General features: G+C 39.3%; 1 long non-coding RNA gene across 1 annotated transcript in view; it reads left to right on the plus strand.

The window, feature by feature from the left end:
- Nucleotides 1-23,154, plus strand: part of LOC108535986 (uncharacterized) — a 105,638-nt gene extending 82,484 nt beyond the window's left edge. Inside the window, exon 4 of the long non-coding RNA XR_001887387.1 lies at nt 23,046-23,154. This is a non-coding gene — a long non-coding RNA (uncharacterized LOC108535986). The remainder of the gene's footprint in view (nt 1-23,045) is intronic.
- Nucleotides 23,155-23,679: the final 525 nt, after the last annotated feature.

The following is a 23,679-nucleotide window of genomic DNA, read 5'->3' on the forward strand; positions in this document are numbered from 1 at the left end:
TGGCAGGGGACTTGGTGGTCAGCTAATCTAAACCTTTATTTGAGTCACAAATTCCTCCACTGTTGTAATGATTGACAGAGATGGTCTAGAGTACAAATGAATGTCTGCATACTCTGAGTCTAAATAGTTCAAAGTTAAAAACGAAGTTAAAGTGGTTAAAGAAATGTTTTTCTCTTCCAACCTTGATTTAAAAAAATTCCTTGATAACCTCTTGGAAAACAAAATTGGAATTTAGAATTCTCAGACCCCTTGGTATTCTACTCTAGTGGAACTATATACTACAGTGGAAACACTATGGTGATGCAAGGAAAGCTAGTCCTGGCTCAGTCTGAAAGTCCTCTCTTTTCAATCTCTTTTGTGATCTATTTCACACTATATTTATTGTGTCTCATATGTGTTGTGTCTCACAATAGCCTACAACTATGTGTTCAATCCACATTACTTAACAACCAGTGGCCCCATGGCCACCTCTCAGATCCAAATGTATGTACCTTTGAGAGAACAGATCTTCACAGGCCATGAACAGGGCAGCTGGGCATGGAATTTCTGGACCTGGATTCTCCAGTTTGTGGTCAAGAAGGAGAAGGAAGAAGAGGAATAAAGCAAAGAAGATAGGGCCAGAGGGGCATGACCAGAATGAGGCTCTCTAAACTGTGAGACCTAGGGCACAGATCCCTTTTCCAAAGTATAAGGACAGTACTATAGCTTATCAACACCAGGAGTTGTCAGGATATTAACACACTTCAGAATTAAAATAGCAGCATATCACTAGAACAAATTCCAGAGTCAAGCAAGATTTTTGCCTTCAGACTTCAGCGGCCAAAATGTGCTAGTTGGGAGAGGGCAATTCCAGAACCAGGGTTTAGTTCCAAGAGCCTCTGAAGTTCTCCTCTCCTGGAGACTTCAGGAAAAGTCTTCTTTTAGGTCTTACTTGGGTTCCATGTCAGGGTCCCTAGTGATTCTGAGTATCCAGTGTAAGTCTGAGCTGAATCGGTCCTGCTTTCAGCAATTCTCCCAAGATGAAACTCAAAGAAATATATGACCCACTGCCATGATAGATTTTGAATGTCTTTTCTGGTCAGACCAGGCTCATTGTTCTTCTAAGACCCAAGACACTGTGCCAGGGAACCTAAATCCATGCTGTGGAGAATATGTGATGGGTCTGTATTAGTCAAGGTTCCCCAGGGAAACACAGCCAATGAATGAGAGACAGAACTGGGAGAGACAGACAGAGAGAGATTTATTTTAAGGAATTGGCTCACATGATTTTGGAGACTAGGAAATTCAAAATCTGCAGGGTAGTCTCAGCAGGCTGGAGACCAGGGAAGATTTGGTGCTGTAGCTCGAGGCCAAAGGTAGTATACTGATAAAATTTCTTCTTTTTGAGGGGAAATTCGTCTTTTTTCTCTTAAGGCCTCCAACTGATTGGATGAGGCCCATCCACAATATGGAGGTAAAATAAAATGCTTTATTTAAAGGCTGCTCATTTAAATATTAATCTTTAAAAAATACCGTCACAGCCACATCTAGACTAGCGTTTGACCAAATATCTGGGTACCATGAGGTAGCCAAGTTGACACACAAAATTAACCATCACCAGCTCCATGATAGCTAATTTGTTCTGGAACACAACAGCAGGTAATGCTACCAAAAATAAGACGTTGTTTGCCAAGTGCTATTACATTTTGTAAAGTTCTATTTGAACATGTTCTTCTTACTACCTACCTAGGAAAATATCAGTAACCTAGGGAAGGCCCAGCAGGCTGTCTAATGGTCAGAAACTTCAGGCTTTATTCATTCCGGGCTGCTGGCCGGCAAAAATGTTTAGTATTGAAAAGATATATAACGTCTGTGGGGTAGCAGCTTTACTAGGCATGACCACATTTCTACAGGAAGAGTTTGAATTTCAGTTTTCAGACAACCCTATATTTGGCAAATTGGGGTGATATATCAAGCCTCATAAATAAAAGCAGGCCAGGTTATATATAATTATACTGATTACCTTTCCAGTCCACTTTTTGATGCCAGAACCTGAGGTAGTAAATTTAGGTATTAGTTTCTCACATGGTGCTCTCCTCTATTTCCTTCATACTTTGCATCAGAAAAAAAATATTTCTTTCTCTCTGTATGTGTCTCTATCTATCTTTGTGTGTATATATATACACAAAATGGTACACTGAACACAACTTATTCTGCCAGTATTCAAACAACTGTTTTCCTTGTGAAAAATGAAAGGCAGGTGTAGAAGAGATACCTCTTAGACTTCTCTGAATTCCAAAAATGTCAAGGAAACTCAGGAACTTTCAGTGAACATGTAAAGTAGTCTCAACTGTCAGAACTGAAAATCTCCTTGAGCAGTCTTCAGACCACCACACATTTCTAGAATTTGCTCGCCCCATCTTAAAGGATGGGAATATTCTCTATTACAGTGAAAATTCAATATCTAAAATCAAAATCAGAGTATAAAACCTTTCCTATGAGCTCTGGTAAACATTGGCAAGTAGCAGAAGAGAAAGCCTGATGTCAAAGGAAATTAAGCAGACAATGTGAGCTCTTCTCTTATTCCAATCTTACCTCCTTGGCCCAAATTCCCTCCTTGGGACCAATACCAAAAGCCACCAGAACTTTTCTTTCCTTTATTTACTGATCGCATACTATTTAATTAATACAGCACTATAAATCATGAAAGTCCCTGCCTTGGAAGAACTCTCTGTTTAACCCTCGGGGGAAAAAAATGCACATAATTATAACATGTCTGGTTAAGTAACAGATTTATGCGGCAATAGCATGGGGACAAAGGAAGGGTATTGAAGGCACTAGGCAATGCAATTTTCTGGAAGGAGCTTCAGAGATGATATCTGCATCACATGGTCAAAGGAACAGCAGCAGTGCCATTAGCAGCACATAGTACCACCAAGGTGATGCTGGAGTACTCAACCAGGGCAGCTTCCAAGTGGCTGCAAGCCAGGAGGCCTAGGGGACCAGGAAGAAGTGGGAGTTGGGAAATACCTTGATCATCTCTTCCATTTTGACCAAAGTTCTTGACTTAATGGAGCTGCAATTTCAACAGTTCCCCTTAATGAGAGCTGGGATATGGAATAGGTGTTCAACAATTTATATATACCCCAAGCTAACATGCCTCTGTTATTTTCAGAGGCTTCCAGATAATACCCTATTTCAATGAATTCAACTTAGAAGTTTCAAACAAAGTTGCACCATATCATAGTGCTTGCAGAAAGGTATTTATCACTGAATTGTGGATTCATATTTGTAGATGACAAGTTTTTAAGGAAAACAATGCCCCTAATCACTGATCTCAAGAGTCCTCTTCGAATAGTCGGTGGGTCTATGGAGAGGAGTCTGCATGAAGTTCCTCTCACTAGCCCTTAGGTTTCTACACTGACCAAATAGTTTACTAGACTTTCACAAACCTAGCAAAGTCTTATCTGTTCCCATCTACATATAGATAAATTCACAGCAAACTGAAATTACAGACAATTGCACAATCATGATCAGTATGTGTTAACATTTTTTTGATCTTTCAAATAACTTGGTCATTATATAATGAAGAAATGTATGCTGGGTTCACATACCACTGAGAGATATAAAGAAAATGTGTCTGGTTTTCCCTGCGACTGGCCCGCATTTCTGACCAGCCTCCTTGCCTGCATAGCACTGCAGTATGTGTTTATGTGTGAGGAGATGGTAGAGGGGGTACAGACTTAGTTTAATTCACTAGTCGTATCTGTCTCCTTAGGTAACTTAGTCTCATCTTGGATTACTCACAAAAATGCCGTCTTTCAGAGCCTCATTTCCCCTGCTAACAGTGAGCAAGAAGTTCCGACACAAAGTGTGCTTAAGAGCAGGGCAGTCAGTCACAGGATTATTGCTCTATTTCTTCTCTGTCTGCAGATAACTTGAAACCATCCTCTCTCCTTGCTTTGAAAAGCAATAAAATCCTTAGCCGTACCCTCTGATCTTCCAACCCACTTGCTTGTCAGTTCTTTTCTCTCTGTCTTCTCCCTATAAATAGGTTTTTTTATCTGCCTCATTTGGTAGCTTCGACTGCCAAATCTTACTCCATATGAATGTTCACAGTGGTTTTCATCCTTACTGTATAGGCTTACTCCTCCCAGGAACTCTGGAGTGACTGTTACTGGTGGCCTAAAGCATCCATTGTCCTTTCTTCCTTTCCAACAGAATGGAAGATATCCACCCCTTTCTGGCCAGGTATCTAGTCCTTTCTGACTCAGCCCACATCCTCAATAGCCTGACAGGCCAAGGAGTTATCTCATAAGTTTTCCCCCTGTTGGTTCCAGAGTGAACATGTGACCCAAATCAACTAAAGGTCTCTAGGGGAAACGTTCCCTTATGCTTGAGGGACCTTTCAGGAAGCAAGGCTTTCCTATACCAGAAGTGGAAGTAAAAGCATGTAACCCTGATTGCAGCTGGCAGCTGTGGGAAACTGTCCTTAGAATGGAGCCTGTGTTCAGCAGAACCTAGAGATGAAAAGCATCTGGGTCCATGAACCTGAAGCCCAGCGAATCTATGATGTATAGTTACACAAGCCGATGGTTTTCGACACGGCTTAAGCTAATTTGACAGACTTGTGGCTGTATTCTAACAGACACAAACTTTGTTAGACATTTTGAAGTATGTACTATGTGGAAAGGTAACTGATGATTACCTTTTTTAGTTGTAGATGCATGAAAAATTCACTCTGCCTGAGTGTTCTTGAAAAATGTGGAAAATTATTCCTTATGTATCTACCTATAGACCCTTTACCGTTCTATACTATCTCTTAATGGCCTCGTCTGCTCATGCAAATAACTTAAAATTTAATCTCTACATTTAAAGGATGACTATTTCATGGTAAACTCCTGAGAAGAAGTTTTTGTAGCTTTTGGCATTCTCACTATTTATAGGTAAGAAGACAAATACACTGAGAAGAGAAAGATTTGCTCAAACCTACAAATTTCCATAATCTAGGTAATTGTCACAAGTGCAAATCACTGTAGGACAGTTGAACAAACATACAAAAGGCTGTGGCCTTGACAAGCTGGATCCAGATTCTTAACTTTGCCAGTACAATTCTACTTTGGTGATATATGGAGATTATTACACTATCAAAAAGAAAGGTCCTTGGGGAGAATGTAAGCTATAAGTTTCAAAATATTCTCATCTTCTTGAAGACAGATGCAGTAGAAAAATCATACTGACCATACTTGCAGTAGAGTAAAAACAAAAAAAATAGCCATTCTATATTGAAAGAACATACAACCATACTTCCTCTTTTTTTGTGACAGAATTTCCCTCTGTCACCCGGGCTGGGGTGCGTAGCACCATCTCAGCTCGTGGGAGCCTCTGCCTGATGGATTCAAAAGATTCTCGTGCCTCAGCCTCCTGAGTAGCTGGGATTACAGGCGTGCACCACCATGCCTGGCTAATTTTTGTATTTTTAGTAGAGACAAGATTCTGCCATGTTGGCCAGGGTTGTCTCAAACACCTGGATTCAAGTGATCTGCCAACCTTGGCCTCCCAAAGTGCTGGGATTACCGGTGTGAGCCATCCCACCATGCCTGGCCCGCACTTCCTCTTTTAAATAATCCTTTAAGTGCTGCATCTTTAGGAAGGTTTTTTTCATTTGAATCTTCTTAATTTTTGGCTCACAAATCTTTATAAGAGAGCTAGAAAAGAAAAGTAAGGTTGAAATAAAATCAATTGGTTGTTCTGTGGTTATTTTAAGAGGTTTAAGAAAGAGTTTTCTATAATTAAATTTGGATTATTTTTATTTTTGTCATTTGTCCTTATTACATGTATTACTAATAATATTATTATTAGGCTGGGCATAGTGGCTTATGCCTGTAATGCCAGCACTTTGAAAGGCTGAGGCTGGAGGATCACCTGAGGTCAGGAGTTCGAGACCCGCCTGGCCAACATGGTGAAACCAAGTCTCTACTAAAAATAAAAAAATAAAAAAATAAATTAGCTGGGCATGGTGGCAGGTGTTTGTAGTCTCAACTACTAGCGAGGCTGAGGCAGGAGAATTGCTTGAACCTGAAAGGCGGAGGTTGCAGTGAGCCAAGAGCATGCAACTGCACTCCAGCCTGGGCAACAGAGCAAGACTCTGTCTCAAGAAAAAAAATTTTAAATTCAAATATAATTTTAAATAAGACCTTGAAAATACACCAGTCAAGTAAAATTCCTTCAATAGGGTTTTTGCTGGGGGATTTCCAATTATTCAAGGGGATAAAGCTGGCACATTGGTGAGAAGACCACCCACATACTCTTTACATCTAGAAAGTGTAGTTTTCTTAGGTACGTGGGCAATCCTAAACACTTGTGCCAGATTTCCTTTCCTTGCCAAAGCACTGAAGAATCTTGGCAGCTGAACAAAGAATTGAACCTTATATTTTCTATCAGATAAGTAGAGTTCTGGCTAGAAGAAAGCATGATAACAGTAAAACAAAGAAGAAATCCTTAATATCCAACAGTAATGCCACAGTTTTGCTCCATGGCCAGGGTAGGAATGCAGGATCTTTGGCAATTCTGCCAGGGGAGGTATAGTCATGTGGTGGTGGAATGGGAGTGGGGGTAGGGAGCAGTTTGATCAGCTGAACCAGAGCCGTCTGAGAGAAGGTTCTACGGCTCTCTTCCTCTGGGAGCAGCCTGCCTCTGGGAGGCTGCTTATTATTTAGTATGAGCAGTAAGAGAGAAATTATTACCTCTGGTGATGATGATGATGGAAATGACACGATGATTTAGAAAAAGAAAACGATGATGGCCGACATTTATTGAGTTCTTGCTATGAACTGCAGTTAAACACAAATGCTTTTTGTGCATTAGCTCATTTCACAATATCCAAGAGAAAAAAGGAAAGGAAAAACAAACAAACAAAACAAAACAGACGTGCTACTAGATCACATTCTTATAATATCTCACCTAGAACAACCTGCAAACTAGTCACTTTAGGCTTGTCCTGTTCAAATTGATCCTCCAACCTATCGAAGTGACTTATTTAAGACAGAAATCTGACCACATCCTTCCTCTAACCTTTTAACCAGTTGTCTGTTGCCTACCAGGCAAAATCCAGGGCCCTTAGTATGGCTTTTAAGGAGAGCCTTTCAGAACGGAGCCCCTACTGCCTCTGCAGCCTAAGCTCTTATCACACCCGGCTACCGTCTGGCCAAACCCCACTCTGTTATGACTCGGTTAAGGAAAGACCAAAAACTGAGCAACTTCGTTCAGACTGTTTCTTCCTGGGAAGCTTCATGCTCACCCACTCGTTCAACTGCATTATAAATATGCTACACTGTGAGCTTCTGTGGGTAGAGTCTCAGGGTTTACCAGAGTGCTTGGCACAGTCTAAGTGCTCAGTACGTATTTCCAAATGAACGGCTAAATGAATAAATGAATGAATACATCTCATATAACTAGATGCAAAGTACATAGATATATAGAGCCGATGGAGCTGAGTACCTTTTTTATAGGGCTTGAGGATGGGGGCAAAAAATAGCACTCATTTCTCAACCAAGTTTGAAAACAATGAAAAGATAGACATGGAAGTCTGGCAGAAGGAGATAAAAAAGTCAACTTCATTACTATAAAGCTGAGAAAGGAGGGTATGGCTTAGGTGCAGGGCAACAGAGGACTTCCTAAAGCTGCATTCCAAAATTAGGTAGAGTAACCACCATTCACAGTGCACCTCCCCACAGGGCGCTGCCAGACCACAAAGGAACTCAGCCACTGTAGCTCCTGAGGTCAGCTAGCTCCCAACTACACAGAACCAGTGTAGTTCCCAAATGCTCCCATGGGAAAGTTGCTCCTTCTCTTCTGGGGCAGAGTGAGCCAACTGGGAGAGAAAGGCTAAAAGAGTTATAGCAAATGAAGTCCAACTGCTTCATAAACACAGGGGCAGCTGAAGTTGCCCTGCCCCGGCCCCAATATCCTCCTGTGCACTGATTGATTTGGATGCTGGTAATGCGTCCCACCAGTAACAGGGAAACTGGATCACAGTTACTCCCAGTCTCTCTGTCAATGGATCATCTTTTGATTTCCTCTCTCCAATTTCCCTTGCTCAGGTAATCTATGAACACATATTGAATGACATACTTAATAAACATTTTATCAACATTTTTAAATAGTTTTGACTTCTAAAAGACTGTGGCCAGGCGCGGTGGTTCAAGCCTGTAATCCCAGCACTTTGGGAGATCGAGGTTGGCAGATCGCTTGAGACCAGACAGACAACACAGGGAGACCCTGTCCCTACAAAAACTAGCTGGGCGTGGTGGCATGCACTGGTAGTTCCAGTTGCTCAGGAGGTGAATGTGGAAGAATCATTTGAGCCCTGGAGGCAGAGGATGCAGTGAGCCAAGATTGCACCACAGCACTCCAGCCTGGGTGACAGAGTGAGATCACCTTCCACTTGACTCCATTTAATGAAACCTAGAAAACATCTCTTGAGTCCCTGCCAAATGCCACACACTGTGTAGCATAAATATGAAGACATCACAGTGGTCCTCTGGTATTAGCCAACCAGCCAAACCTACTGAATCTTTTCTCTCAGAGGAAAGGAAACATAGATGTTTGTTAGACCAAAAGGAACACATATAAATGTTTACAATGTTTTTTCTAATTTCCAAATGTTTTTCTGAGTAGCTGAGTGACTGTTCACCCAAGGTTTTAGACATTTCCCTTCTCCTATCGACAGCTTTAACTAGAGCCAACACACTAAAATTCTAAAAAGACATGGAAACCTCTGAAGGGCCACTTATCTTCCCACATCTCTCCCATATTGCCCCATCTCACAAAGGCATGCAATTAGTAAAGAGAAGAACTGGGTGAAAGGGTTGAACGGATTGTTCAAATCCACCACTATGACTGAAAAACAACTCAAACTAGCCAATGGATTGTTTCTCCTCCCTAAAGGAAGGTATCATGCTCACTCAACTCTCCCGTCTGGATTCCTGGTTCTTCCATTATTCTTTTGTTTAAAAAAAAAAAAAACTTAACATCTGATTTTTTTTTTTTCTTTTTTTTTTGAGACGGAGTCTTGCTCTGTAACCAGGCTGGAGTGCAGTGGTGTGATCTCGGCTCACTGCAACCTCTGCCTCCCGGGTTCAAGCGATTCTCCTTCTTCAGCCTTCTGAGTAGCTTAGATTACAGGCACATGCCACCATACCCAGCTAATTTTTGTAGTTTTAGTAGAGACAGGGGTTTCACGATGTTGGTCAGGCTGGTCTTGAACTCCTGACCTGGTGATCAGCCCACCTCGGCCTCCCAAAGTGCTGGGATTACAGGCATGAGCCACCACACCCGACCAACATCTGATATTTCTAAGAATTCTATTTTGTATATTATTTAACTTGGTTCTAGAAGACTACCCAGTTTTTCACTAGATCCTAAACTCACAATACTTTTTTAAAAATTTCATATCACCTTACATTTTCTTATCACCAAGCTGACAGAACTATTAAAAAAAAAAAAAAAAACCATACACACACACACACACACACACACACACACACTGCAAAACCAGGAATTAGACATGTATCTAATTCCTACAGATTTAGATTCATAGTCTACTCTCAACTTCAACTTCTTAGCCAAGCCACTAAAGAGAAATTTGTAATTTTGTTTCTCCTATCCACTCACCAACTATATTAAATGATGCATATAAAGCTACTAAAATTTGGAGCAGGCCTCCACGTTCTCTGCATTGTGCCATAAAAACAGCTTCTACTCTTTCCTCCAGCTTCCAGGCCTCTATTGGATTAGTGGCAGAAGCATAAAGTAATTTCTAAAGGTATTTCCATTTTCACTTTGCAATTGCTTGGAAGCATATAGTGCTTAATAAGCAGGGAAACTGAGGCTGGTATTTCTGCTTAGAAAGACACGAGATTGACAAAATTAAAGCAATCTGAAATTCTTTTCTTACAAGCAACATTTTCTATTAATTTATGAGATATATGGCTTGATAACAGTGATTTTAAAAAAAGAATATATGTAGCTTCATGGGTATGTATAAATCTTTTGTTCTGAAATACCATGAATAAGGAACATGGCAAAAAAAGGCAACACATCCCAGAGTCTAAGCATATTATTGTCAGTAGGAGGGGCGGGGGGATCTTAGGGGACTCATATTTACACATTTTATTTTCTAGAAAGAAAGGAAGAAAAGAAAGAAAGAGAAAGAAAGAAAGAAAGAAAGAAAGAAAGAAAGAAAGAAAGAAAGAAAGAAAGAAAGAAGGAAGGAAGGAAGGAAGGAAGGAAGGAAGGAAGAAAGGAAGAAAGGAAAGAAAGAAAGAAAGAAAGAAAGAAAGAAAGAAAGAAAGAAAGAAAGAAAGAAAAGAAAAGAAAAGAAAAGAAAAGAAAAGAAAAGAAAAGAAAAGAAAAAAAAAAAAAAAAAGAAAGGCTTGGGTGAGTCATAACACTTTTTAAAATCCCGTAGCTATACCGGATTATAAATCAGAATCTACAGGAGATAGGATAAATAAAAGAAAATTAGTAGATAAATAAAGAAATCATAAAAATAATTTCGAGACTTTCTGAAATCACTTTGCATATGCATTTTTAAAATGTCAAATGTATTGTTTATACTTATATAATATGTATTAAATATTGAAAAGGATTTAGAAAGAGACTTTCATGTATTAAAATAATTCATCATTGGGCTTTGAAGATAATGTTTATTTAATAAAAACATCCAAGTGATTCTTTGCCCAAAGCATTTTAAAGTAATGAACAGAAAGTGGGTCTTCCCATGAGCACATTTGTAGGGACAGTAAGCTAGAAGTGGGGAGTTTGCAAAATATTTCTTAGAGTCATCTATTTAAACCCAGCTGGAGAAGCAATCAGTAATTCTATAATAAAACACTGGCTCTACAACATGCCACTATAATACCCCATGTGGGATCCATTTTTTATAACATACTTACATACATAGTATTGTTCAAGACCAAATTTGAATACATGCTAATTGTTTCACACAAGAAGAGGCAGACAGGGATATCTATCTGTATTTATCTAAACAGATAGATCATATAAATTATAGTCATAGGTATGGGTGATATAGATACGAATGCAGATATAGATACATACCAACTTAAAAATATAAATAAGTTTAAGGTGGGAATAGACAAATTAATAAAGATTAATTTCATAAGTAGGATGTTGTACTACCTTCCGACTCTCCTATTATGTTGAATCCAGGGTAAATTATTGGTCAGTCAGACAGATGTCCTAAGCTAGCCTTTCGGGTGAACAAGGCTGTGTCAGAGAGAGTTACTCCCTCCAATCCTGGGATCCAGCAATGGTAAAAATGATCTGCGGTGCTGCTTCCCATGACACTGGCTCATGAGTTTTGCCTTTGACCCTTTAGTGTTAGCTGCAAGCTCTATTCATATCGAACACATCTTGTCTGAGCCCTACAAGAACCACAACCCGGAAAGCCTGCCCAGATACACCCTTGACTGCTGCCAACGACTACCACAACTCTAACCACAATCCAACCCTTTGGAACAGCACCACTTCATATCAAATACAAGTTGATCTACATCTCTTTTTTTCTTTCTACAAGTTAATCTATATCTAATCAGTTTCTTTCCCCTGAATCCAACAATCTTTTCAAATTTACTGCTTCTGTTAATGGCACTGTTTGTTTGTAATGGTATGAAATTTGCAAATATAATGTTCTTATATTTTATTTTAAAAAAGAAAAAAATAAAATGGTACCAATTAATCAAAGTAAATCTTGTAAGATCACTCCACTCCCATATCCTTCCATCCCCATTCCCCAGAGGAAAACAGCATTAATCTTAGTGCTGTTCTTTTCTAACACTTAGGCTTTTTCCTGCTGTTAACAAAAATCAGATGGCATTATATATATGTAGTCATCTGATTTATATACATGTATATATAGCCATCTGATTTATATATATGCATATATATTCATCTGATTTATATATGTGTGTGTATATATACACACACATATAGCTTTACAACTTGCTCTTTTCACTTACAACTTATCATTCAGGTAAGTTTATATAGATTTACCTCATTCTCATATTATTTGATTGTATGAACATATCGTAGTCTACCTAACCATGACCTTCCTGATGGTATTACAGGTTTCAACACTGTGCTATCACAAACAAAGATGCAGTAAATATCTCTGACATATAACTTTAAGCACTCTTGCCCTCATTTCTTTATAAGACAGTTTTTTAGAAGTGAAATTGTTGAATCATAGGGGATCCTTTAAATAAATGCTGCCAAATTATTATGACCAATTTTGGACTTCGCTTTCCTTATCTTAACTTTTTCGTTGGTAGATTCAAACCCAGTCAATCAAAGTCTATGGAAATTTCCTTTGTAATATCATCCTGCCATTTATTCCTGACCTGATATCCCCTTGGCTATATTTTTAAGCCTTTTTTATACCCTAACATTCTTAGACACTGACTTTAGCTTCGGAACTGGTTTTTAGATATCCTTTCTACACATTATTGCCATGGTAATCTTCTCAAACCTTGCCTTATGCATATCACAGCTTTGTAATTTTCCATGAGTCCCTAATGCCTAAAAAATGAACCTTAACTATGCATTCAAGATCCCTCACAATCAGACTACAATCTTTTCTCATCTTGTCCTAAAATTTAAGAGAGAATGAGAGACAGAGACTTACCATGAGCCTCACATTCTTAGGCACTTGCACATGCCTTAAATATTTAATCCTTACATCAGTTTCAGAGTTTTATGATATTTTTATTATATAGAAACTGAGGGATTGGGGAAGAAACTTGCTTCCCATCACACAGCTGTAGCATCTGGAGTTGCAGTTTGTATAGTATATCTGACTGCTAAGGTCGTGTACTTAACTATCACACCATATTTCAACTCGATTTGGTAAATATTTATTCAACATATACTACATGCAAAGTACTTTATTAAGTGCTACAGAGGATTAAGAATGTGAAACGGATGGCACACAATTGACACTTAATAATGGTGCCTGCTTCCTCAGCAGCAGCTCCTTCCAGGTAGCTATACTTTATGCCATGTGACTCTGCCCCTGTCAATAGCTGGTGAAAATAAAGGTAGGCACCTGTTCTCATTGTCGATTGCAGTGTAACAGACACCCCACAACTCAGTGGCTTAAAACAATGACGGTATTTATGCTGCTCCAGCTCTGCAATTTAGCTAAGGCTCAGAGAGAACATCTTGTCTCTGCGTCACTCAGCATCAGCTGGGGACACGAAAAGGACAGGACTAGGAATCATCTGAAACCTTACTCACTTGTCTGGAGGTTGGTGCTTGCTGTCAGCTGGGTCCTCAACAGGGGCTGTCACCAGGAACACCTCACATAGTGACCCCATGCAGTCTTTCCTCTTCCTCATGACTCAGGACCTAGGTTCCAAGGGCTAGCTTCTCTGAAGGGCCAGGAAGAAGGTGTTTGCCTTTTAGAACTTAGCCGTGAAAAGCACATAGCATAGCATCACTTCCACTAGTATTTACAGGCCCATCCAGATCCAAGGGGAGAAATGTAGACCCCACCTCATGATGGAGGGCTGCCAATGTCACATGGTGGGATGAGCCAGTGGGGTCATTTTTGGAATACAATCTGCCACAGCACCTACAGACATGCCAATGATCTTTCAGAGAAAGATAATCCAACAACCAAATTCTTTTTCAAGTGATACGACTTAAGAACAATTGACAGAATAAAACAGCTGCTGGAGAGACTAATCTGGAAGGACAAATTGCAGAAAGAGAAGAAAGTGGCCATGATGAAGCATGTGTTCGCTGAAGTTATGAGTCAAACGGAAGTCAGGAATAAGAAGCCCTGATTCACCTTTAAGTCCCCAACAGAGCACAGTGCCAAATGCATGGTACGTGCTCACAGTTGTCATATGAAGAAATTCATGAATGCTGGAAAGAGGGAAAACAAAAGGAAGGGTAAGTTTGGAAAGGGAAGATGAGATTCTACAGAGATACGTTAAGTCTGAGAATCCAGTTGTAGCTCCTCACTGACGTGTCTAACAAGCAATTAGGGAAGCAGATCTGTAGCTCAGACGAGAGAGCAAGCGTTAGGGACAGGGCTTAGGAAGCCATGAACAAGGGAAGCTTTGGCTTTGAATGAGATTACCAAATAATCTTGTATTAGTCCATTTTCACATGCTATAAAGAACAACCGGAGCCTGGGCAATTTATAAAGGAAAAAGATTTAATTGACTCACAGTTCCACATGGCCAAGGAGGCCTCAGGGACTTTACAATCAAGGCAGAAGGTGAAGGGGAAGCAAGGCATGTCTTACATGGCGACAGGAGGTGAGGGGGACTGCCAAACACTTTTAAACCATCAGACCTCATGAAAACTTACTCACTATCAGGAGCACAGCATGAGGGAACCACCCCCGTGATCCAATCACCTCCCACCAGGTCCCTCCCTTGACACACGGAGATGACAATTCGAGATGAGATTTGAGTGGGACACAGAGCCAAACCATATCAAATCTACATTATTCAGGTGGAATAATGAAGTGGTTAACATTATAGGCTTTGAATCTGAGAACCTGGATTTAGTGTCTATAATACCTGCTTCACCACTCACTGTGAGTTTTCTTAGGTTTAGTTGTTTAATATCTCTGTACCTCCGTATCCTGTCATAACATTGTTATAGTAATGAAACTACCTCAGCGGGCTGTGTATGAAGGGGTATAATGCCTGCAAAGTGCTTAGAACACTGTCTGCATAGAGTAAGAAATCAGTGCACATTGGTTATCTAACTGTTATCAGTTTTTTAAAAATATCTAAAGCTTAGGAATGAACAGAGGAAGAGCCAGAGAAAACCGGCAGGAAGTTCTTATGCAACCTTGTACAATATTCCTTATAAAAGTTTGAAGTTACATTCATTCCTGAGTTGCCTAACAGCAAACAGTTGTTGATCTATTAATAAAGAAGGGGTGGCATGGAGAGGAGTGTGTTCTATATCAATCTCTCTCAAACTCGTGTTCTTTGGAGTGCATAGTAATTTGTGTTGTGCCAAAAAAGAAAAAGTGTGTGCTGTACTCAAATAAATTTGAGAAATGCTGGATTAAACAAAATTAAGTAGATGTTTCCTCAGAGCCTATACTAAATGCATATATTAATATGTCCCATGGCTTGCTAAGGAGGGGCTATAGAATGCATAATTTCCAAAACTCCTCTTAGTTTTTTATGGGATCATTCTGTTAAACTGACATTCTGTGGGACACAATTTCTCAAAGATAATTGAGGTTAGTGTTAAGCTTACTACAGAAGATTGTTTTGGGAAACTTCTTCAAAACACATATTACTGACCCCGGTCGAGCACGGTGGTTCACACCTGTAATTTCAGGACTTTGGAAGGCCAAGGCAGGTAGATAACTTGAAGCCAGGAGTTTGAGACCAGCCTGGTCAACATGGCGAAATCTCGTCTCTACTACAAATACAAAAATTAGCCGGGTGTGGTGATGCACGCCTGTAATCTCAGCTACTTGGGAAGCTGTGGCATGAGAATCACTTGAACCCGGGAGGTGGAGGTCGCAGTAAGCTGAGATCATCCCACTGCACTTCAGCCTGGGTGACAGAGGGAGACTCTGTCTCAAAAATAACACCACCACCACCACACATATTACTGAACCTACCAACACAGATTCTGATTCAGAAAGTCTGGAATGAGGTTAAGGTACCTGTACTTTTACTTTTATTTATGTATTTGTTTGCATGTTTGTTTTAGAGACAGGGTCTCGCTATGTTGCCCAGGCTGGTTGCAAACTCCTGGGCTCAAGCAATCTTCCCGCCTTTACCTCCTGAGAAGCTGGGACTGTAGGCACCTGCCACTACTCCTAGCCAGGAACCTGTATGTTTAAAAAGTTCCTCAGTATGCTCTTGCCTCTGGCAACCCAGAAAAGGAATTTGACCCTGTCCATGATCCCTCTTTCCCTTTCCAAGCTGTTCTCAGGAAAGCAGCTCTACAAGAATGATAGCAAATCCAATAATATATCTGGGTTGATTTCCCAGAAATTCATCAAACAAGCACACCATGGAAGTTACTTATATACCTATTATACTTTCAGAACCCTTCAGACAGTCAACATAGATGAAGGCTAATAATTTGATTACCATAAAAATATAACTAAGAAAAAATAGTTGTAGGCTTTACATATAAAGAAATTTGAACTACAGCCCCATAGAATTAGTGACAATCTGAATTTCCAACGGAACTTTGAGGCTGAGTCAGTTTAGAATATTTTTTAAAACTTGCTTAGAATTAATATCTAACAAAATGAGGATAGTTGTGTTCTCGGTATTACCTGTTTAAAATTTAGTGTAAGAATAGACTCTGAGATTTTCTTGAAGCGCAGTTAGTGCTGAGCATATACTGACCTAAGAACAGATATATTTCTAAATCTAATTTAGGAGAACCATTTTGGAAATAAGACAATTTTTCTTGTGAATATTCTATCTAGGAAGAATTCAGCAGAATGAATATTCATCATTTAACATATTCCTATTTTATAGTCTGCTTCAAAACTTTTATAGTAAAAATAAGATAAAAGTATAGCATCACTTCCAGATTTCTCTACACACTCAAGCAATTTTTCATTTTATATGTCTGGCAGGATGGGTTTTGAATGCGGTCACCCTCTTTGTCTCTTCCATTACCCCTGGTACTGAGAGGGTGGGAGTGAGATAAATTAGCCTATGAGAGGCCACCCACAATGAGCTCTTCCAGACTGAAACAAACAAACAAACAAAAACATTAAAGAGTCAGAAAAACAAAATGCAACACATGTTCCTAGATTGGATCCTATAAAGAATATTATTGGGATAATTAACTAACTGGAATGGAGTTTGTGAATTTAATGTTAGTATCAATGACAATTTCCTGATTTTGATTCTCGTGTGTTGGTTATCTGAAAAATGCCCTTCTTTGAAGGGTTACACATTATGCAAGAGTGATGGGCTCTCTGTTCACAATTTACCGTCAAGCAGTTCCAGAAAAAAAATGTTCTTTGTGCTATTCTTGCAGCTTTTGACATTTGAAGTTATTTTAAAATTAACATTATCTTTAGCATTTTAAAAAGATAAAGTTGATTTTATGGCCTGTGAGTTTATCATTGATTTTCTCAGGTTCTCTGGGTAAACTGTATCATCTGCAAATAGTTTTATTTCTTCTTTTCCATTTCGTATGAATTGATTTTTTTTCTTTTTTAATTTGTGTTGGTTATAATCTCTGGAAAAAAAAATTCAATAGATGCAGAGAGTAAGCATCCTTACCTTTTTCTACTCTCAGTGGAAATACCTCGAGTATTTTCTGATTAAACATAACACTGGGTTTAGGACCGAGATACAGAAAAATATACATCATCATTTCTTGGCCTTATGGCTAAGATCAAGTGTAGAAAATATGCCTCAATTTCTATTTTCTTGAGTGTTTTATCAGGCGTAGGCATTGAGTTTTGTTAAAAGCCCCCCCGCCCCTTTTTTTTTTTTGCCAAGTGTGGTGGCTCATGCCTGTAATTCCAGCAATTTGGGAGCCTGAGGCAGGAAAATTGCTTGAGACCAGGAGTTTAAGACCAACCTAGGCAACATAGTGAGGCCCCGTTTCTAAAAAATCAAAATAAAAACATTAGCCAGATAGAGTGGTACATGCCTGTAGTCCTACCTGCTTGGAAGACTGAGGCAGAAGAATGCTTGAGCCCAGGAGGTTGAGGCTGCAGTGAGCTATGACTACATCACTGCATTCCAGTCTGAGTGACAGTGAGACCCTGTCTCCAAAAAAATTTGTTTAATAAAATAAAATTAAAAGAATTTTAAAAAACTTTTTCCCCATCTGAGGATAATATAAGATTATTCTTCTTATATCTACTAATATAGTATTTAAATTAATAGATTTCCTCATATTGAATCATCTTTGCATTCCAGAAATAAATCCTACTTGGTCATGGTATATTTTATTAATATGGTGTTGGATTCTATTTTCTAATATTTACTCTAGCATTTTTGCATTGATATTGGATAATTGCTTGTAATCTTATTTACACATTAGAATCATTTTCTCCATACCATTTTAGGAGAACAGTTTCCATGAAAGGGAGCTTGGTAATAACAAAAGGGATAAAGAGACAATGTAACACAGAAATAGAGAGACCTGACTTAGGGCCACATAGATTAAGGGGAGGTTGCTGACCCCTCCCTTACTGACTAGGTGACCTTAGAAGAAGTTATTCCTCCTCTTCTGCCCTCAATTTTCTTGCCTATCAATTAGAAGAACCTACCTCAAAAGACTGTGTGAGAATAAAATGACAAGATGTCGGTACAGACTTCAGTACAATGCCTGACACAATGTAAGCCCACGCAAACACTGGTATACTGTATTTTATTAGAAAGAACGATTTTTCTTCTACTGCTTCTCACATTATAATAATGTGGCATAAAGACATATGTGGACAGATATCTCATAGTTTCATCAGGAGGCAGATAGTCTCCAATACCATTTTGTCATGATTACCAGGTCACAGAGGAGTTTAGGCAGCTAATCTAGGGAGCTAGGTTTGTATTTTTTCTCTTCTTTTGTAGTTACTCCATTCCAGACCAGAAGTTTGAATTTATAATTTTATTTAATTAATTTTATTTATTTATTTTTGAGACAGAGTCTCACTCTGTTGCCCAGGCTGCAGTGCAGTGGGGTGATCTTGGTTCACTGCAACCTCTACCTCCCAGGTTAAAGCGATTCTCCTGCCTCAGCCTCCTGAGTAGCTGGGACTACAGGCGCCCGCCACCATGCCCAGTTAATTTTTAGCTGTATTTTTGGTAGAGATGGGGTTTGAATTTAAACGGTGAGCTTTTCATGGTTACTGAGTAGGAGTAGGAGGAGGGGGGAACTGTAAAGGAATGAAAAAGGAAGAGAAAACTTCTTGAACCCCTCCTACATCCCAGGAACTAATTTAGATATATCTGCCGTTATTACGTGAGGAAAGCTGGAAGGTTGCATCAGGGTTATAGAACTCAAGAACCACCTTGACAGGTGAATGGGTATGGGCATTGTCTCTCTATCTAACAGTTGAGATCAACTTTTGTTCTTTTCTTCTCACTCATAACCTCTTCAAATAGAATAAAGAGATGCATTTTCTCTGGGTTAGGCTCTCAGTTACTCTAGCTCTAAGTGCTCTGAACATCAGGAAATCACTCTGTACAGGGTGTTAGCTGGGCTTCTAGGACCCCTGCATGTGGAGGAGTTAAGGAGAGTAATCATTTATCAATACATTTATCCACAACCTTTTTATTATGAATGTGTTTATTCGGCAACCCTTTATTAAGACTGCAGAGGTGGAAATGCTATCTATCGTTGTAAGACTGATAGACCTAGAGCATTGTAGGAACGTCCTGGAAAAAGAAATTGGCCTGAAGATGTTGGCATTTCTACAGAACCTAGAAAGTCAGAGTTAGAAAGCAAAGCAAAGCTTGTGGGAGACAGCACAGTACATTTATTAAGGAACAGACTCGCACATATCTAGGTCTGCATTTTGTCTTCCTATCTTTCTTACTATTGACTTTGGACAAGTTCTTTATTTTTCTGAGCTTTAATTGTATTTCTGTAAATTTAGGGAAAAGTACCTTATATATGGGGCTATAGTGAAGGTTAAAGGAGATAATGTAGGTAAAACATTTAGCACAGTGCCTGACTTATAATCGCTCAAATATAATGGCCATTATTATTATCTGGTCTTTAGCAGTGTTCACTTCTTGCCTCTGTCAACAATCTTTTCCTTAGACTATAAGCTTCTGCTTCTTTTTCTTTAAAGACTGTTTTTTCATTCACAGCAAAATTGAGATGAAGGTACAGAGATTTCTCATATACCCCCATCCTCACACAAACATGGCCTCTCTCCTTATTAACATCCCCAAGGGTAGTATGTGTGCTACAACTGGTAAACCGGTGAACTTATATTGATGCATTGCCATCACACAAACTCCATAGTTTACATTAGGGTTCACTCTTGGTATTGTACATTCTATAGGTTTAGACACATATATAATAACCAATATCCACTATTATAGTATCTTACAGAGTATTTTCACTGCCTAAAAATCTTCTGTGAAGCTTCTTTTTTAAAAAAAAAAAAAAAAAAAAGCTTTTATTGAGATATAATTCACATACCATATAATTCACCTATTTAAAGTTTACAATTCAATGGTTTTTAATATATTCAAAGAGTCATCCATAATCTAATTTTAGAATATTTTCCTCATTCTCAAAAGAAAATCCGCATCCATTAGCAGCACTCTCTATTCCTCTTTCATCTCTTCCCTACATCCACTTCTAGGTAACCACAAATCTATTTTCTGTCTCTATAGATTTACCTATTCTGAACAGTTCATATAAATGTAATCATGTAATATGTGATCTTTTGTGACTAGCTTCTTTCATTTAGCATGTTTTCAAAGTTCATCCATGTTGAAGCATTGTGTCAGTACTTTGTTCCTTTGTATTGCTGAATGATATTCCATCGTATAGATACATCACACTTTATCCATTCACCTTTTGAAAGACATCTGAGTTGTTTCCATTTTTTGCTATTACAAATAATGACACCATGAACATTTACATATGAGTTTCTGTGAGAACATATGTTTTCATTTCTTTGGGGTATATACATAGGAGTGGAATTTCTGGATTTTATGACAGCCTGTCAACCTTTAGAGGAACTGGCAGATTGTGAGCCAAAGAGGCATTTTGTGTTTCCACAAACACCCTATGAGTGCTCCAGTTTCTCCATTCTCTCCAACACTTGTTACAATCTGTCTTTTTTATTATAGCCATCCTAGTGGGTGTGAAATGGTATCATATTGTGGTATTGATGTGCCTTTCCCAAATGGCTAAAGATGTTCGGTATATCTCCTTTGGAGCAATGTCTAAAATCCTTTGGGTATTTTGATTTTTTTATTAGACAGCGTCTTGCTCTGTTGCCCAGGCTGGAGCTCAGTAGCATGATCATAGCTCACTGCAGCTCCTGACTCCTGGGCTCAAGCCATCCTCCTGCCTCAGCCTCCAAGTAGCTGGGAACACAGACACATGGCACCATGCCTGGCTCATTTTTTAAAATCTTTGGTAGAGACAGGATCTCTCTATACTGCCCGAGCTGGTCTCGAAATCCTGGGCTCAAGTGATCCTCCTGCCTCAGCCTCACAAAGTGTTGGGATTACAGGAGTGAGCCACCATGCTTTGCCAAGTATTTTGAATTTTAAGAGTTTTACACATACTCTAGCTGCAAGTCCCTTATCAGATATATAATTTACAATCATTTTATCCTGCTCTGTGGGCTCTCATTTCACTCTTTTGATGGTATTGCTTATAGCACAAAAGTTTTTAAAGCTTCTTTTAAGTATAACTTACGGAAGTTTATATTTCAGCAGTTATCTCCTAAATAATATTCATGCTGGTAGACTTTCAGTGGAAGACTTGGCCTTGTTCTTCATGGACAAAAATGAGGCCCTCAGTATGTAAAAATCCTCTAATTATAACCTTCCTGTCACATACCTGTTGACCTATATTGGCATCTACCCTTACCTGCTTTCACTACCCATTCTCTTGAAATAAAAAGAGATTATTCTAGTCAATACCAACACTCCAGCTGGGTTCTTGACCTCATCCTCTCTCTATTCTCCCAGCACATTCCTCTGTCACTTAATCTCTCTGTTTCCTAGATCTTTAACATCTCTCTCAGCCTGTGAGGCAGTTTGCCTTGCTCCTTCCCATTTTGGAAAAAAAAAAAAAACTTGTCTTGATCTGCATCCTCCAACTATACATCTCTAGTCTTGTTCTCTACCCAGCACTTCACTTGGATGCCCTACAGATATATTTCAATTCAACACATCCAGAATTAAATTCCCCTCCTCACTCCACATCCGTTCTACTTCCAGTATTTCTGTTTGTAGATAATGGCACTATCATCCATCACTTACCCAAATCAAACCCTCTCTCCCCTGTACCCACCTTCTGGAATCAATAAATCATGTTGGCTTGATGCGTTTTACCTCCCAGGTATATCATACAGTCTGCATCTCACTATTGTACATAAATGCCTTTAGTTTAGTTTCTTAGCATCTCTCCCCTGAATTATTGTATAGAACTCTAACTTATCTTTCTACCTCCAATTCTGCCACCATTAAGGTTCACTCTCCTTAATATACCAAGAGCAATATAAACGAAACCTGGTATGTTTTAGCATTTGAATAGGAGATGGTGACTGTTACCTCATTAGGTAATGTACATCACTGGTTATGTGACTTTTGATAACTCTCTAATTATTCATCTTCAGTCTCTGGCTCCTCATTTGTTAAATAAAAAATTGACAGCACTTAGCCTTAGAGACATTGTGAGAATCAAGTGGGACAATATTTGGCACACTAGGTGTACAACAAATGGGGGCCCTTACTTACATGACAGTGGGACCAGGTCATCTCCTGGGGCTCCCCTATGTCTACAGAGAATATTAGACATGTCAGCTGTAGGAAGCCAGACTTAAAGTCAGGAACTCTTTGGGAAGCTCTTGAGAACAAAGACACTGGTTTCTTTCCCTATAACTTGGGATTTGTGAAAATTAGAAGAAATAATAAAGACAAAGTACCTAACAGGGTGATGGGTAAATAATAAGCATGGGATGAAAAACAGAAAATAAGCAGCAACATGGCCAAGAAGAAATAACTATGCTAAGAAACTGGTTCCTCTTTTGGTTTAAGCATTGTCCATTACTCGTTTGCCAGAATTTGTCTATTGTAGACAAAAGTGTGCTTTTGTTGTTAGTGGTGCTGCTGGTGGTGAAGTTCTGTTGTTTTACAGGGAAGATAGCAGTGAAATAACAGGGTGATCCAAGACGTCTGTTTTTCAACTCTAGCAGCAGTTAGTTTCCCCGGATGTTCAACATCTGTGCTCAACAGATGAAGTTCTATTGACCTTGAGTTTTCAGAGGTCAGTTCAGCTTTCCAATCATGGTACCTCTTTTTTCTTGCTGTGTGCAGGCTGGCACTGATCTCAGTTTATCCTTTGAGATTGAGCAGAAGATCCCAATGGAGGAGGATGATACCCAGAGAGAGGTGCCCAAGGAAGATGGAGTTGGTGATGTGCAACATTTTGGTGAGAACTTTATTGTCAGAGGTTTTCAGTACATATTTACAAGTTCTTACTCCATCATACATATCGAGAATGAGCTGGCATTTTCAAGTAAAAACCCAGGAGTCCAGCAATCACTGGGGAAGAAAGCCTGAGGCTGGCAATTCTTACCCAGAACTTTGGTCACCTGCTTGTTCACAGGTCACCGTATCTTACCTCACTGAAGACATATACTGAGGTTTTATTTAAGCCAGATGCTGAAGGATGGGAAGACCCAAGCAGCTGGTGTGGAGGTCTTTCCCAGTGACTCATCACTCACTCAGAAATCAAAGCCTGCACAAGAAAGGGTGGGACAGGACGCATAGAGAAAGACACCAAGCCTTTAGACTCTAGCAGAGTAGCTGATATTGACATCTCTAAGGAGGGAGGAGGCTCCAACACAACTGTTCCCAATTCACAGGGTTTGCGGTTCTGGTTGAAATCTTTGCAAAGCTTTCCCCTGGCACTCAAACAGAATAAATAGGCTTATACAGTGTATATATT

Source organism: Rhinopithecus bieti, unplaced genomic scaffold (assembly GCF_001698545.2).
Source record: "Rhinopithecus bieti isolate Rb0 unplaced genomic scaffold, ASM169854v2 scaffold_777, whole genome shotgun sequence".
Classification (NCBI taxonomy): domain Eukaryota; kingdom Metazoa; phylum Chordata; class Mammalia; order Primates; family Cercopithecidae; genus Rhinopithecus; species Rhinopithecus bieti.